Here is an 18,838-nt window from a genome sequence, read left to right as displayed (position 1 = left end):
AGCTACAAAATTAAATAGCTCACTCATATTTATGCCTTCATTTATTAGACTAGTTTAAAATGATCCTTTTTTTTCTTTTTGCTTATTCCTTTGTTTGTTGAAATAATACAAAATGCTATAAAAACTCAACTTCGGTTTTTCAAATGCATTACTTCGTTTAATTGATTTTAGAGTTGACACAAATTATAATTCCTTTGTTTATTTGAATACTCCAAAATGGTGCAAAACTAAATACTCCATTGTTTAAAATAGTCCTTCTTCGCCTTTTGCTGAGCCATTTCTCATTGGTACAAAATTGAATAGGTCACTTAAATTTATTCTTTCGTATATTTAAATATTCAGCTAGTTCATTTTCTCTCGTTGGTATAAAAAGTAGAACATCGAAATTATGACTTGTTAAAATGATCCTTCTTCGGGTTTTTCTGATTGATACAAAAATAGAACATTTCAGTATTTCAAAAGTTACATAATGGTCAAATTTGAGTAAAATGGTTCATGTTCGCTTTCTCAAATTTAGCCCTTCGTTTTGATTAAATAATACAACATGCACTAGAAATTCTAAGCTAGATAAAAATGGCATTTCTCCTTGGTACAAAATGGAATAGATCACTTAAATTTATTCTTTCGTATATTCAGCTAGTTCATTTTTTCTCGTTGGTATAAAAAGTAGAACATGAAATTATTCTTACATAAATTCTGCGCTAATTAAAAAGGACTTTTTTTGCTTTTCTTTCGTTTATTTGAGTATTACAAAATGAAATGAAATTCTGAGTTAGTTAGAAAATAGTCCTTCTTGCTACAAAATTGGAAATCTCACTCAAGAGACCTTCGTTTGTTTAAATAGTACACTGTTAGCTAAATTGGACCTTCTTCGCTTTTTCTGTTTAGTACAAAAAACAGGCCACTCAAATTTATTCCATCGTTTGTTTAAATAATACAAAAATTTACAGAAATTCTCAGTTAGTTAAAATGAGCCTTTTTGCTTTTTCCTTTTGTTTGTTGAAGTTGACACAAATTATAAGTCCTTTGTTTATTTAAAAACTCCAAAATGGTACAATATTTCATTGTTTATTTGAGTAGTAAAATTCTGAACCAGTTAAAAATGACATTTCAGCATTGGAACAAAATTGAATAGGTCACTTAAATTTATTCTTTCGTATATTCAGCTAGTTCATTTTTTTCTCGTTGGTATAAAAAGTAGAACATCGAAATTATGAACTTGTTAAAATGATCCTTCTTCGGGTTTTTCTGATTGATACAAAAATAGAACATTTCAGTAAGTTCAAAAGTTACATAATTGTCAATTTTCGTTTGTTTAAACAGTACATAATGAGCAAGTTAAAGTAGCTCTTCTTCTCTTTTCTGGTTGATACAAAAGAAAATAATCCACCTAATCTTCACTTCCTTTTTTTCTGGTTGGCATTCATTCGTTTATTTGAGTAGTACAAAATGGTATAAAAGTCTGAGTTAGTTAAAATGAACCTTCTTCGGGTTTTTTTGTTTATTGAAGTAGTACAAAATTGCAATTCTCGTTGGTACAAAATTGAATAGGTCATTCAAATTTATCTTTTCATTTGTTTAAATAGTTAAAATGGTATATCTTTGCTTTTCTTGTAATTGGTACAAAAAAATAAAATAGACCACTGAAATTTGATCCCTCTATTATTTGAATAACACAAAAAAGGTATAAAATGACCCTTCTTTGATTTTCTTGTGATTGGTACAAAAAATAAAATTTCGTTTATTTGAGTAGTACAAAATTGTACAGAAATATGGAACTAGTTAAAACGGATCTTCTTCATTTTTTTCTGGTTCATACAAAGATAAATACTCCATCCAAATTTGAGTAAAATGGTCCATGTTCGCTTTCTCAAATTTAGCCCTTCGTTTTGCTTAAATAATACACAGCTACTTAATACGGCATATCTTTCGGTTCAAAATTTTCGGTGCGGATTTTGCAAAGTAAAATTCCGTTTTTTTTCTATTTATAACTTTAGAAAGAATACGTTATTGGGAAAAACACTTTTGGTGATCTATAGTGGGAACAGCCCCAATTACTTTTTCTTGCAAACACCTGATTTTTTCCGAGAAGAATTTTGCTTGCAATATAGCGTTACAGTGAATAATTGTTGATCGTTAAGAATAATAGGTTATTTAAAAAACACTAATTGGTGTTCTATAGTTGGAACAGTCCCAATTACTTTTTCATGCAAACAGCTGATTTTTCCGAGAAAAGAATTCTATAAACATTGCTTTACAGTGAATAATTGTTGAACGTTAAAAATAATAGATTATTAGAAAAAACACTAATTGGTGGTTTATAGTTGGAAGACAGCAATTAAGATAAAACAGCAAGCATTAACGATTTTACAATATTCTAAAAGTTAGATAAACAGCAAAAAAACAAAAAGGAGCGATTCAATATAATATCCGAATCTCAGCAATATTATTACTAAATGTGGAAACAGCACCTCAATATGGGGCTCAGTTTTCGTGTTATTAGGTTTTAAGTACTTTGACCTTTGACCTCGATGATCATTATTTTGGAACTTGTAGTAGTTGATGACCTATTACTCAATGTGGAAACAGCACCTGAGTATGTGGCTCAGTTTTCGTGTTATTAGGTTTTAAGTATGTTGACCTTTGACCTCGATGATTAGTATTTTAGAACTTGTAGTAGTTGATGACCAGTTACTAGATTTGGAAACAACATCTCAATATGTGGTTTCGTTTTCGATTTATTGGGTTTTAAGTATGTTGACCTTTGACCTCGAATACCAGTATTTTAGAACTTGTAGTAGTTGATGACCAATTACTAGATTTGGAAACAACATCTCAATATGTGGTTTCGTTTTCAAGTTCATTGGGTTTTAAGTATGTTGACCTTTGACCTCGATGGCCAGTATTTTAGAACTTGTAGTAGTTGATGACCAATTACTAGATTTGGAAACAGCACCTCAATATGTGGCTCAGTTTTCGTGTTATTAGGTTTTAAGTATTTTGACCTTTGACCTCGATGGCCACTATTTTGGAACTTGTAGTAGTTGATGACCAGTTACTAGATTTGGAAACACCACCTCAATACGTGGATCCATTTTCGAGTAATTAGGTTTTAAGTATTTTGACCTTTGACCTCGATGGCCACTATTTTGGAACTTGTAGTAGTTGATGACCAGTTACTAGATTTGGAAACACCACCTCAATACGTGCATCCATTTTCGAGTAATTAGGTTTTATGTACTGTGACCTTTGCCCTCGATGGCCACTATTTTGAACTTGTAGTAGTTGATGACCAGTTACTAGATTTGGAAACAGCACCTCAATATGTGGATCCATTTAAGAGTTATTTGGTTTTAAGTATTTTGGTCTTTGACCTCGATGACCACTAATTTTGGGACATGTAGTACCTGATGACCTATTGCTAAATGTGGCTCTGTTTTCGAATTTTAATTTTCGACCTTGATGACCAATTGCTAAATGTGGAAACAGCACCTAGATATGTTGTTTCGTTTCTTAGTTTGACCTTTGTTCACAATGGTCAGTAGTTTGAGGACATGCTTATGTCATTTCTGCTATGTTAAAATAGGGGTTGGAAAATGGAACGAGTTCACCCCTGCTATGTTACGTATTCTTATGTCATTTCTGATATGTTAAAATAGGGGTTGGAAAACGAATACACCCTTGCTATGTTATGTGTTATCTGCTCTTCTATGTGTTCGTAATTTCTGTTATCTTAAATACGCCATGTGTTATCTGTTGTGCTGTGTGTTACGTAGTGTTATGTGTTATCTTCTCTTCTATGTGTTCGTAGGGGTTGAAAACGAGTACCCCCCCCTAAAATGGAGGTTGTAAAAGAGAATGAGTACACCCCTAAAAAGTGGTCATAAAAGAGAACGAATACACCCCTAAATGGAGGTCGTAAAAGACCGTGGGTTCACAGTGTAAGGTGCTCAATTTCCCAGGGGCTTGTGAGTTTTTCTAGTATGGCCCAGATCGATCACTTTTCTACTACTGTTACTCCACCCCGTCTCGCAAGCGGATATTACTGTAAAGGAAAAATATTTTATCCGTCTAAGGGACGGATATTACTTTATACTGACAACTATTAATATTTGGTTGTTTCTTTCGTTTCGAAAATTGAATATTTTAAGATGTCAAATAGCAAAGGTATACCAAAAAGGAGTAAGGCTATACCACAAATAGCTATAGAACAGTTAGAGATGGCTATAGATCAGAAACTGATTATGATTACGGATCCGATGACTCGTATGTTCCTGAACAAGATCATTTATCCAAAAGTTCATAAAAGCAATCCAGAAATAGATTTTAATGATACCAATAACATATCTGATAAGGGATACAGCAATGATCAGAAAAGTGATCAGAATAATACGAAAGTACAACAGAAACTGATAGTGTTTATTGCAAAAAAAAAAAAAAGTTCAATCAGATAGAGTTGCAAGAAGCCAAATTTGGGTACTAAAACACCTAAGTGAAACGTTAAAAAAAATAAATTGTCATAATGGGCAGGACCCGCGAATTAGTTATAGAATTTTCCAAATCCAGAGGATATCTGGCATTTATTCTTTACTGATGACACTTTGAACGAAACTGTGAACTGCATTAGTGTACAATGGAAGTGATGAAAAGAAAGTTACATAACTCCTTCTCAAGTTATAAGAATACTGATAAAGACTAAAATTGAAGGGCTCATTGGTTTCATAACTTTGTGATCCATTTTCAAGTCGGGGCGTGATAGCTTGGTATCACCTTTATCAACTGACTGCACTGGACTTCATGCTTTTCATGCAACCATGTCTCAAACGGTGTGAAGTTTTGGTTTGATGAATCATCTACTCGTGAACGAAGGAATAGAAAGAATCCTCCAGCAGAAGTGTCCAATGTTTTCAATACGTTCATTTCTAATTGCCAAACGGCATATTCTATTGGGGTGCATATACGTGTTGATAAAACACTACAAGGTATATATTTAGAAATTAATTCTTAGCGGCGAAGCATGTTGCATTGAACTCATGGGTACATTTACAAGTGAACTACGATGTGCTTCTTATCCAGTTTATTAATTTTGTTACGTAGAATCAATTCTCTGGGTGTAACTAAACCTTATTGAAAACTTACTTACACCACTTTGGCTTCAAGCGTCTCAATTGTGCGTGTCCGTCTCTCAGGCGGATGTTACTGTTATAGCTTATTTTTTGGATGTTACCAACTAAGGGTTAATGGTAATAGATGTTGCAAGCCACCTGCGGCGGACAGCATTATCGATTGAATTTAGACCTAACGTTACGCATATAACGATATATGCAACCGAAATCGAGGTGTGCCGTAGGTTGCTTGCCAGGAATTGCCATGAAAGTAGAAGCTTAACACATTCTACATTCTTTTAATAAGTTGGAGTTATTTCCGGAAATCTAACGATGGAATTTGTGACAAAAATGAGGAATAACCAAGCACTATCTGTGTGGAATCAAAATTGCGGTGGTCCTCTGCAGAAGGTGGAATGAAGTTAGCTGGCCAATAGTAATCACTTTTATTTATTTATTTTTAGAAAAAAGTTAGGTTTTTTTATAGTGCATTAAAGAAGGGATTTACAACAGTAGCGAAGTTCTAACGATGTGTGAAATCATATTTGTGGCCTTCTCTGGTGTTTGGCCCGGCCTACGGCATGAAGCTACCTGACCACTAATGGACTTTTAAAACAAAACGCGTTATCTCTAGAGCAGTAACGAGGGAATATGCGGCAATAACGAGAACTCACGACGTGTGAAATCGAAAATATTGTCTGCCGTATCAGTCTTTTCTTTTATGCTTGCATGTAGTTCGCAGGCCGGTAATGACCTTTTTAAAAATATAAGGGTTTTTGCAGTGCATTAACGACTGAATATGAGACACTAAAGAGTACTAAAGAAGCACCCAAGACTTGGGAAATCGAAATTGTGGCCTGGCGTCGGTATTCTGTTTGGCCTGTGGCACAAATTAGAAGCCTAACAAAAGTTTATTTTAAATGAGCGAGTTAACTAGAGAGCACTAACAATGGAACATGCAACACTAACGACCACTACAAAAGCACTAAAGATGTGTGAAATCGGAATTGTTGTTTGTTGTAAGTCGAAATCGAAATTAGCGGGCCATTAAGGGCTTTTGTTAAGTAGAAGTTATCTGTAGAGCATTAGCGATGGAGTATGCATCACTAGCGAACATTAACGAAGCACTAATCACGGGAGTATTCGAAATTGTGGTATGGAGTAGGTTTCTTCTCTGGTCGGCTGGCATGAGTTAGCTGGCCAATAAGAGTTTCTTCAAAAATGTAGGCTTTATTTACGGAGCACTAACCATGGGACATGCGCACTAACGACCATAAACGACTAATAACGATGACTTATATCTTGGGGTCTGCTATAATTTCCATGCAGACTGTTGACGTAAAGTTTGATGGGCTAAATGAAAATTTTTAAAAATATATATACATTGTCTTTCAAGCACTAACGATGGGACATCCAGCAGTAAAGAGCACTAACGATATATGAGGTCGAAATCGTGGTATGCCATCGGTGGCTTGTCAGCATCATAAAACGGGCCAATATTTTAACCCTAAAAACTGCATACATATGTAGAAGCACGAAACTTTAATGTTTATAGCACTAAAAAGCAATAACGCTGGTCGGACTAGTAAATTCATTCATGTGGTGACTTTGATAGGTTGGTCTGTTGGTATGACGATGGCAGGCCATCAGTGACTCTTAAAAATTTGACGTTGTTTTTGCAGCACTAACGATCCGGTTTACAACACTAACGAAGCACTAGCAGTGTGTCAAATCGAAATTGTGGCCTGTTATTGATCCCCTGCAAAGTTCATGGACATTGAATTTGGAGATGTAGCACTACAGATGAAAAATGGCAAAATTTGAAACGACCTTCCCTCGCATATTTGAAAGCAGAATCTTTTCCTCGGGTGGACAAAAAAAGATTGTCAAATTAGGAGCTAGTTAGAACTTAAATTTGAAGATCTCACAATACAGGTGATTGCAGTGGGACAAATTTTGAAATAAAACACCTTTCCAAATTTCAATGGTACAATAGTTTTTCTTGTGTTGACCTAAATGTACAGTTCGCGGTATAGAAATTGTTACAAAAATTCTAGGTCAAATTAATAACAAAGTCTTGCCCCGTTTCCTTATGCATCTAGAAATAAATGTCTCAATCGATTAGTTGTTTCAAGTACGATCCAACTCCAACTTCTCCCTTCCTTCACCTCTCCTTGTCTAAAGTAGTGTGTTTGACGTAGTACACTCTTTCCATTCAGACGGAAAGAAACAACAATCAAGTTTACAATGATATAGCTCTAAAACAGTCATTTTCATTCGTTTGTTCTGAAATATCTTTCAACAGCCTACATTTAAAAGAGTCACACAATCGTCCCATAGCTTTATTAATACATTTAGTTTCATTCTTTCCGTTCTTTAAAGAATGAAAGCTAGTAAGATGCTCTTTAAGAAATCTATGGCAATTGCTAATTACGGCTGTAAGTTTTGTGCTTCCTAAAATCTGTAATGCATGCACAGACCTTGAGAATATCTACTGACAGAAATGAGTGTTAATCAATGATTCATTTCATATTTTTTCAGTAATTGCAAGCAAATGTTCCGAGAGCGTCATTTGGGCAGGACAGTAGGGTGTAATTTCCCCTCCATTGAGCTTCATAAATGTATATTTTTTGATCAAATGTATAATAATACACCAATAAAAAAGTCTAAAACTTTTGTCGGCGGACACTCTCCCCCTCCCACGGAATAAAATCTAAAATCACACTGCTTTTAGCAACAAACCTATAGAGTTACGATAGCACATTTGTGGAGATCTTACATTTGGTTTCAAGAGTCGAAGGTTTGATCTCAAGCCATATGAGTTCCTGGACGACATTGAGAGAGGGAAAGAGAGATTGAAATATGGAGACAGAGAGGAATGATATACATACACAGATTTAGACCTGGGGGAAAATGATCGGAAAGCATTCGTATTATGACGAAAATTGTGATTTTGTGAAACAGAAGAAGGGAAGGTTTCGAACTGCGAGGATCACATTAGGCAGTTGTGCAATTAAGGTGGAGGACACTTTTGAGAGCATCAGATGAATACATATGCAAAGAAAGATGTTGAGAACTGAGGAATTAAGGATTTAAAAAATCTACAGCTTTCGAGACGAGTTTCGAACCGCGAACCTTGTATTTATCGAACCATGACTTTATCCATTCCGATACGGAGAACTCTGTACTCATTCATGTACGTTTAATTTAGCTACGTTGAAAGCTAACTTAATGGGATATTCCAAAAGTTGACTTGATGGATGCGCCGTTCTAATGGGGTATAAACCTCTAGTAACTTAGTTAAAATGTGCATAATGAACTTCTTGTTTAGAACACTTTTTGGGACAGTAAAATTTGTTACTATTGTGTTAATTAGGTGACAATTGATAGAAGCATTTTATAAAGCAATGCAAAACCCTGTGCGTCATTGTCTGCTAGGTGAATGGTTAATGTATGTTACATCTACGTGTATGGACCGAGCTTCGAATTAAGACCATTCTTATTGATTATTTTTTGAGCTACATTCATACTGTGCATTCCACAAGTTCAATTTCGAAGTAATGTAGTCACAGCTAGCTTGATTCGATATTATTTTCAAATATGATATTTGTTATTACATGCGTTTGTTTAACTTGCGATGTTTCAAACTTGATATTAAACCTTACAACCTTAATGTAACTCATTTTCAGAACGGCATATCATCATGAATGTTTGCAAAACGATGGCACTCAGGTTTTATACAAAATTAGTTCTTACTAAAATGTATGTATATATATTAGAAAGTTTGACTCAGAAGAAAACGTACAGTGCAACATTGACTCTTGGAGAAAATAGTAGAAAAAGGGGCGTTCTGCGTGACTGGCTCTCTACCCACTTTCTCAGTCCCGCCTGAAGCAGACAATGAATTTCCCAGTGCTGCCCGGCACATTATGCCGGACGACACAGGGGATACGAGTAATCGAGCACCCTGAACCATACACCCACGGTCTTTTACGACCTCCATTTTAGGGGTGTATTTGTTCCCTTTTATGAGCACATTTTAGGGGGTGTGCTCGTTCTCTTTTATGAGCACTTTTTAGGGGTGAACTCGTTCCCTTTTATGATCACTTTTTCCAACCCCTAGCAGAGAATACGAAAACATGGCAGAGCAGATAATATATAAGGCTACGTAACATAGTAGGGATGTACTCGAACACCCTGAACTGTCCACCCACGGTCTTTTACGATCTCCAATTTAGGGGTGGACTCGTTGTCTTTTATGAGCATATTTTTCAACCCTTACTTTAACATAGCAGTAATTACATAAGACTACGAACTCATAGCAAAGCAGATAAAACATAAGACTAGGAACATATAGCAAAGCAGATAATACATAAGACTAGGAACACATAGCAAAGCAGATAATACATAAGACTACGTAACATAGTAGGGGTGGACCCGTTCCCTTTTATGATCACTTTTTCCACACCTTATTTTACCATAGCAGGTAATACATGGAGACTAGGAACATATAGTAGAGCAGATAATCTTTAAGGAATTGACTCTTTCCCTTTTTCCACCTTAGCAAGACTACATACCATAGCAGGGTGTATTCGTTGCTAACACCCTGAAACGTAAAACCACGTTTTTTACGACCTCCAGTTTAGGGGGTGAATTCGTTCTCTTTTATGAGCACATTTCCCATCCCCTATTTTAACATAGCATTTGTTCCAACCCCTATTCGAACTTAGCAGACAATACATAAGACTACGAAAGAGAATAGGGGTGTACTCTTTCTCTTTTATGAGCATTTTTTCAACCCCGATTTTAACTGTAAACATATCAGACAATGAACATAGCAAAGGGGGTGTACATAAGACTACGAACACACAACTATTTAACATAGCAAGGGTGTATTCATTCCACCCCTATTTAAACATACCAGAACTAGTAAAAGAGTATGACTTATTTTCCAACGCCTATTTTAACATAGCAGAAATTACATAAGACTACGAAACATAGCAGGAGTGTATTCATTCTGTTTTATGAGCATGTTTTTCAACCCTTAACCCATTTAGGACCAAATTATTATTTTTTGATTTCTTTCACTTTAAGAACTCAACTTAGTTTATTATTGCCTAAGTATCACGAAAATATAAGATTTTGATTTTTGCTGCGCACCGGATGTGATTTACGCCTATAAATAGGGCGCTGGTCCTTTCTGATATACTAGAAAGGCCATATTCCTAACTAATTGCATTATATTGCTTGAGTGAAGCAATTCAAATATTTACCGCAAAGTGCTTCAAGGCATTGAGTGATCACGGCCGGTCTATCGAAGCACGAAGTCTTCCTGATTTATATATATATATATATATATATATATATATATATATATATATATATATATATATATATATATATATATATATATATATGCGTGCGTGTTTTGTATTGATGTTTATTTACCAAAATTATACAAAATAAGATATATGACAAATAACTAAACATAACGTACAAATACCAGTATTTAGAACACTAACCAGTTACGTTTGAAGTTCAGATAATTGCTATTTTGTAATTTCGATCTACCTGTGCTAGTTTGTTACACGTGTTTGGCTTTGATTCATAGTTTATTTTTCTTTGCCTTGTTGGTAATTTACGAAACGCTTTGAAACACAATGTGACATAACACTTTTCAAAGTACGATAATGGTATTCAAGTGCATCTATTGGCATCTTTACGTCATTCTTTCCATAATGAAGTAACCACTTCCAGCGAGGTGTATATCATTCAATAGATTTGAAGAGGTGACCACCAGGTTTGATATATATGATAGATATACAGATATGTTGCGTGTAAATGTCAGAAGATACATATTGAACTGAGTTGGTTTAGTAAACATAATTATGAGTTTACGATCATCATGTTAATAATTCGTGAAAATATCACCCAATACCACTTCTTGCATCTTATATCAATTGTAAGTTTTTGAAGCAGTCGACACCTCCCATATGGTTATTGTAGGATAACATGAGGCTCCTCAATTCTAATATGCTCATGATGTAGTCTCCTCCGCCTCATCGTTCACGAAACAGGATGTATGTTGTCAGAATTTGTGCCAATTAGAACACGTCAATTGTCATTCCATTTGGCAATGAGGACTTACCATCCCAGTCGAATCTGTATTCATATGAACTCCCTGCATATGTATGTACTCAACTCCTGAATCAGTCAATGGATACTGAGACACGATTGCTTTGCAGAGTACCGATTGCTCTGAATCCCAATTCACAAAGATGTATTAGCAGATCTCTACTTGCGAAAAAAATCTCAAAATATAGCAGATGACTATTCGGACCATTTACAATATCTAGCATATAGAAAACCACTCTGGAATCTTAAGAAAAATCGTCTTCTATATCATGATGTATATTGTCGCTAGCACTCTCCTTTATTTTCATATCCTTTCCATAGCAGAGATCAAATACTTATAACAAGTTTTATTATCGAACAACAGAAAATGATGTTCTTTATATGTACATCATAACGAACTGTTTCCTTCACTATAGCTATATTGCACTGAGTCACTGTTGAAAATACAAAAGAATAACTCTGTAGGTGATTTGTTTACAACATTTCTCTTTCAGTTCGCTGAAGTTTCTGGCAGTTTGTACACCAACTTGAGGAAGCTTTGTGTATGATGCGTATTTCTTTTTCAAATTTGAACATTATTATTCAGCACTTTTCTTTTTCTGCCACTTATTTCTCTACTATAGTTACACTAAAGCTTTGATGCAAATTACATTCAATTGAGAAAAGTAAAAAAAAAATGTAGTTTTTAAGTATTGAACAATGAATGATAAGCGTAAGAACGCGAAAAATCAAGGGCGTCAGTCTATCTATACATTCGCTTTTATTATTTAGTAGTATATTGCTTTGGACCAGCGTCCTATTTATATGACACTAATGTTTCAACATCTATAGCACCGAAAGTAATAACAAAACTAAAATAACTTTTTGATAGTCTGATTGCCGCGTACCTATTGCTGCCTAATACATATAAATTAAATGCATTGTTTGTATTAAAAACAAAAAATAACGTTGCCCGAAACATACCCAAATAAAGTAACTTACACAGATAAATTTAAGCGTCCGTCTTTTACACAGGGAAAGGAAAAAATGTATCAAAAAGTTACAGTGCATGATGACAGGTCTCCAATTGCTCCCTGTAATTAGCAGAACACGAAAACCTTATTCTTCTTTTTTATAAAAAATAAAATATCAGGTGTCCTAAAAATAGGACACTGGGCCCGAATGGGTTAATTTAACAGACAATGAATACCTATGTAACATAGCAAAGGGGCTGTACGCACACACTGTATTCGTTCAACCCCATATTTTAACATACCAGAAATTACACATTCTCCACCCCACAGATTTCGTTCCCAACCCCTAAATTAAAATAGCAGTAATGACACAAGCATGTCCCCAAACTACTGAACATCGGGAACTCGTAAACGAAGCCACATTTAGTAATTGATCATCAAAGAGCACATGTCCCAAACGTGTTGACCATCGAGCTCAAAGATCAAACTCGAAAACGGATCCAAATATTAAGGTGGTGTTTACACATTCAGTATTTGGTCATCAAGTGCTGACCATCGAAGTCAAAGGTCAAAAGACTTAAAACCTAATAACTCGAAAACGGGTCCACATATTGTGGTGGTGTTTCAATATTTAGAAATTGGTAAACCAACTACTACAAATTCCAAAAATAATGACCATCGACATCAAAGTTCAAAAATACTAAAAACCTAATATCTCGAAAACGGATCCACATAATGAGATGGTGTATCCACATTTAGTAATTGGTCATCAACTACTACAAGTATCAAAAATAATGTTCATCGAGGTCAAAGGTCAAAATACTTAAAACCTAATAACTCGAAAACGGATCCACATATTGAGGTGGCGTTCCCACATTTAGTAATAAGTCATCAGGTACTACATGTCCCAAATTTAGTGTCCATCAATGTCAAAGGTCAAAATACTTAAAACCCTATAACTCGAAAACGGAGCAACAAATTGAGGTTGTGTTTCCACATTTAGTGATTGGTCAGAAACTACTTCATGTCCCAAAAGTACTGATGATCGAGGTCAAAGGTCAAATATTTAAGCCTTAATAGGTACTAAACGGAGTCACAGACTAAGGTGCTTTTTCCACATTTAGCAATAGGTACTATATGTCCCAAAGTTAGTGGCCATCGAGGTCAAAAGTCAAAATACTTAAAACCTAATAACTCGAAAACGGAGCGACATATTGAGGTGCTGTTCCCAACTACTACATGATCAAAAGTACTGACCATCGAGGTCAAAGACCAAACTCTTAAACACAGCAAGGTATTGAGGTTCTGTTTACAAATCTAGTAATACGTCTACAACTAATACATGTTCCAAAAGTACTGAATATCGAGGTCAAAGGTCAAATATCTAAGCCATAATAACTTTAAACAAAGCCTGTGTGACCTATTCAGTTTTGTACGAAGAAGAAAGAAGTGAGGAATGAATATATATGATTGCCTTACTTCGAGAAAGAAAGCAAAGATATGACATTTTAACAAGCTGAGAATTTTATACCATTTTGTACTACTGAAATAAATAAAAAAACGAAGAAGGATCATTTTAACTAACTCAGACTTTTATACAATGTTGTACTACTCCAATAAACGAAGGAATAGACTATTTAGTTTTGTACCAACGAGAAAAACAAAGAAGTGAAGAATGAATAAAATTAAGGTGAATTATTTTATTTTGTACCAACTTCTAAAGAGAAGAAAAGCTACATTAACTAGCTCGTTATGTACTCTTTAAACAAACGAAAATTGACCATTATGTAACTTTTGAACTATTGAAATGTTCTATTCTTGTATCAATCGAAAAAAAACAAGAGGGTTCATTTTAACAAGTTCATAATTTCTGTACCTTTTCGTGATATTCAAGTGAACGAAAGAATATTTTCGATGTTCTACTTTTTATACCAACGAGAAAAAATGAACTAGTGAACATCATCTTGTAATATTTAAATATATGAAAGAATAAATTTAAGTGACCTATTCAATTTTGTACCAATGAGAAATGCCATTTTAACTGGCTCAGAATTTGTGTGGTTTATTTAGTTTTGTACCAACCTGAAAAAATGAAGAAGGATTATTTTATATAATTCTACTACTCAAATAAACAATGGAGTATTTAGTGTTGAACCACTGAGGTAAAACAAAAAAATACCACTTTAACAACTAAGAATATTTTACCATTTTGGAGTATTCAAATAAAGAAAAGAATAAATTTTAGTGACTTATAATTTGTGTCTACAGTAAAAAGGACCATTCAATTAGCTCAGAATTTTATATCATTTTAAACTAGTCTAATAAACGAAGGCATAAATATGAGTGAGCTATTTAAGTTTGTAGCAATCAGAGAAAAAAACGAAGAAGGATCATTTTAACTAGCTGAGTATTTTATACCATTCTGCACTACTCAAATATACGAAAGAACAAAATTGTAGTAACCAGAAAATTCAAAGAAGGACCATTTTAACTAAGTGAGAATTTCTTTACCTTTTTGTACTATTTAAGCAAACTATGGGATAAGATTAAGTGGCCAGTTAGATAGCCAGTTTTTGACAATTCCTTCACAATATAATGATACACTTTCTTACAGGCTCCTACCCAAACACTTTTATTAGGAAACACCCAAATTTGTACTAAGGAAATAAAGCGAATTTAGTTTTGTACCAACCACGAAAAAAAACGAAGAAGGTCCATTTTAACCATGTTGTAATATTTAAACAAACCAAGGGATAAATTTGAGTGGTTTTTCAATTTTGTAGCAAGTAGAAAAAAGCGAAGAAGGATCATTTTAAGTAACTCAGAATTTTATATAAATTTTTTAATACTCAAATAAACGAAGAAATAAATTTTGGATGGAGTATTAGGTTTTGTGCCAAGCAGAAAAGGAAAGAATTTGTACTGATCAGAAAAGGCGAAGAAGGGTCATTTTAACTAAATCATCATTTTATATCTTTTTTGTGCCATTCAAATAAACGAAGGAATAAATTTGGTACAATCTATTCATTTTTGTACCAATCAGAAGGAAAGCAAAGAAGGGCCATTTTAACTAGCTGAGTATTTTTGTGCTACACAAATCAACCAATGAATAAATTTGTAGTAACTAAAAAAGCGAATTTAGTTTTGTACCAACCACGAAAAAAAGCGAAAAAGTTCCATTTTAACTAGCTCAATATTTCTGTGTCTTGAGAGCAAAGCGAAAACACTTATTCTGGCGTGAGTCTTATATACTCATCTACTTGAGTCATTTTACAGTCAGGCAAGGTTGAATAGCTAATGATTGTAAAAATGTTGAATATGAAGAAAGTGGTAGGAAATGAAGAACCCTGAGAAAATTCACAGGGTGTTGTTCATCACAAATTGTCATGGCCTGGGATTGAACTAAGGGATCCTAGTGCCAAATGTGTGCACTCTAGTAATGGATCAAACTGTTTCCCTTCAAAGAGTATTCCCTACAGTGATAATTAAGAATGGTGTCTAATATTGATCTCGTAGGTTTTCGTGCTCATGTTTTTAACTAAAACATTTTTTCTACAAACATTACAATGGACAAATGATGAAAGTGAATATGTATAACAAATAATAAATATTGAATGGTTGTATAAAATAATCTCTAATATTAAAAGTTAAATAAAATTGAATTAGCGCACAAAACTCGTGTTCAAAGAATCAACACAAAAACGTTTCATCTACACCTGTATCGCCCACCTATAATGCAACTAGATAGTTCGTTCGTTTTTTATAGTAACAATAAGAAAAATATATAATTTTGCATTTATGTATTTTATTATAATGGAATATAAGTTTATGGAGTATATTAGGAAAATAATAGAACATACATAATGATGTTATATTAACGAATTGTTTCTTGGAAAAGATTTATTTTGTATTACTTTGAAATATATTATTAAACAGAGAATATGAGTAAAGTATTTTTTGATTGTAATTTAAAACGGAGAATGCATAGAACACTTTATTATATGTAGGGGTAAAATGTGTTTAAAACATGAGCAGAAGCTTTTATTGTAGGTAGATAAATAGATGTATCACACTTGAAAAAAATATCTATTTGATTGGTTTTTGCTGAAGAGCAGAAAAATGGCTAGCATGAAGATTGTTTATGTTTCATCTAGAGAAAAAGAGGTTCAGCGTTAAAACGAAAACCTATTCTGTTAATTCACCCGTCTGACCCCGATTTGCCAGATGAATTACGTGATAAAGTGATAATCATATATCCATCACAAAAAATAGAAAAAGTGTATTATTTTAGACGCTATAATAGATGTAATGATGAAATACTCCCGGAAAGTGTTGATGACAGTGTTTCAAATATTAACTGTTTTGAAGTGGAAGCTAATGAGTGCGAGTTTACTAGTGAAAATATTAGTGATACATGTGTTATAGAATTACTTAATGAGTACACGCCAAGTTCAGTATTTTTATGTGAAGCATGTTCTGAACATAATGAAAATGAAAAAGATCTCAACTGTTTTCTGCAGTATGATTACGAATTATTACAAAAGGTGTGGACGATCCTAATTAAACGTGAAATGAGAGAGAAAGCCTATAAACTCTATTTAAAGATGCATTTTAAAGGTTGTAATATTAAGAACACTTATACTTTGGAGGAAAATATTAAACGGTTAACTGAAAAGCTCGAGTATATTCGAGATTTTAATTTTACAAATAATTTAAAACCTCGAGTATATTCGGGCATCATACGGAATTATTACAATTGATCACCGTTGAACGGTACAAAGTTTACAAGCTCGAGTATATTCGAGGTTTTATTGAAAGCGCATTTTAGGCTTACCTAAATCATTGTTGCTTTAAGTAAAAATAATCACACTGTTGCCATTCGTTTTGTTCCTAAAATGTTAGAAGATGTTAGATGTTAGAATTTAGCAATAAAAAATACGTAAAAATTGAAACGCTCCTTTGGAAATAATTGGTAAGTTAACCGGTTAATCTGGTTTATGAATACATTACTGAGTGTGATTGTTATATCAAAGAAATAGTAAAAATGTTTTTAGAGAAAGATAAACAATTATTAGTTTTGTAAATGAACACTGAGACACTGTAGCATATGCATTTGATTGTGTATGAATAGAAGAACATATTTATCCTCAAATATATAATAGGGCTAAGTAGTTTGATGTAAGTTGAGAAATTACAATTGGTTACAGAGAATTGAACTGTTAACTACATTATTTTATAAATGCATTTATTTTTGTACCAATCAGAAAAAGTAGAAACTCGTATCCATATGCCAGAATAAAGGTTTTCGCTTTCCTCTTAAGCCAGAAAAAGAAGAAACTCGCTAAGCTAGTTAAAATGGAGCTTCTTTGCTTTTCTTTTGATTGGTACAAAAATAAATGAGCCACCCAAATTTATTCCTTGGTTTATTTCAGTAGCGCAAAATGGTATGGAAACGGACTTTCTAAGCTTTCTTTCTTGGTTGGTACAAAACTAAATGAGACACCCAAATTTATTCCTTCGTTTAATTGATTAGTAAAAAATGGTACTTCCTTCCTTTTTTGCTTGCTACAAAACTGAATAGATCACTAAAATTTATTCCTTTTTTATTTGAGTACTACAAAAATATAAAATGGCCCTCCTTCGCTTTCTTCGTTTATTTAAATAGCACGAAAATGTATAGAATGCTGTCAGTTAAAATAGCATTTCTCGTTGGTACCAAATTGAATAGATCACTCAAATTTATTCCTTCGATTATTTGAATAGCACAAAAAGATATAAAATGATGATTTAGTTAAAATGATTTTTCTTCGCTTTTACTGGTCAGTACAAATTCTTTCCTTTCTCTGCTTGGCACAAAACCTAATACTTTATCCAAATTTATTTCTTCGTTTAGTTGAGAATTACAAAATTTATATAAAATTCTGTGTTAGTTAAAATAATTCTTCTTCGCTTTTTCTTCTTGCTACAAAATTGAATAACCACTCAGATTTATTCTTTCGTTTGTTTAAATAGTACAACATGCTCTAGAAATTCTGAGCTAGTAAAAATGGCATTTCTTCGCTTTTTCTGGCTAGTACAAATTCATTCCTTCTTTCACTTGTGTAGCTTTTTTGTTTGGTACAAAACGAAATAGGTCACAGAAATTTAACCCTTCGTTTGATTAAATATTACATAAAAGTATAAAATTCTGAGTTAGTTGAAATGGTCCTTCTTCGTTTTCTTCGTTTATTTAAATAGCAAAAAAGGTATAAAATGCTAAGTTAGTTAAAATGGCATTTCTCGTTGGTACCAAATTGAATAGGTCACTCAAATTTATTCTTTCAGTTTTTTTAAGTAGCACAGAAATATTAATCTGGTTATAATGGACTTTCTTCGCTTTTTTCGTGGTTGGTACAAAACTAAATTCGCTTTATTTGCTTAGTACAAATTTGGGTATTTCCTAATAAAAATGTTTGAGTGGGAGCCTGTAAGAAATTCTATCATTATATTGTGAAGAAATTGTCAAAAACTGGCTATCTAACAGGCCACTCAAATTTATCCCATAGTTTGCTTAAATAGTACAAAAAGGGAAAGAAATTCTCACTTAGTTAAAATGGGCCCTCTTTGCTTTTTCTGGTTACTACAATTTTGTTCTTTCGTATATTT

This window comes from Thermobia domestica, chromosome 4 (assembly GCF_964235325.1).
Source record: "Thermobia domestica chromosome 4, izTheDome1.hap1.1, whole genome shotgun sequence".
Lineage (NCBI taxonomy): Eukaryota > Metazoa > Arthropoda > Insecta > Zygentoma > Lepismatidae > Thermobia > Thermobia domestica.
The sequence above is the reverse complement of the archived record's forward strand: the minus strand, read 5'-3'. Positions refer to the sequence as shown.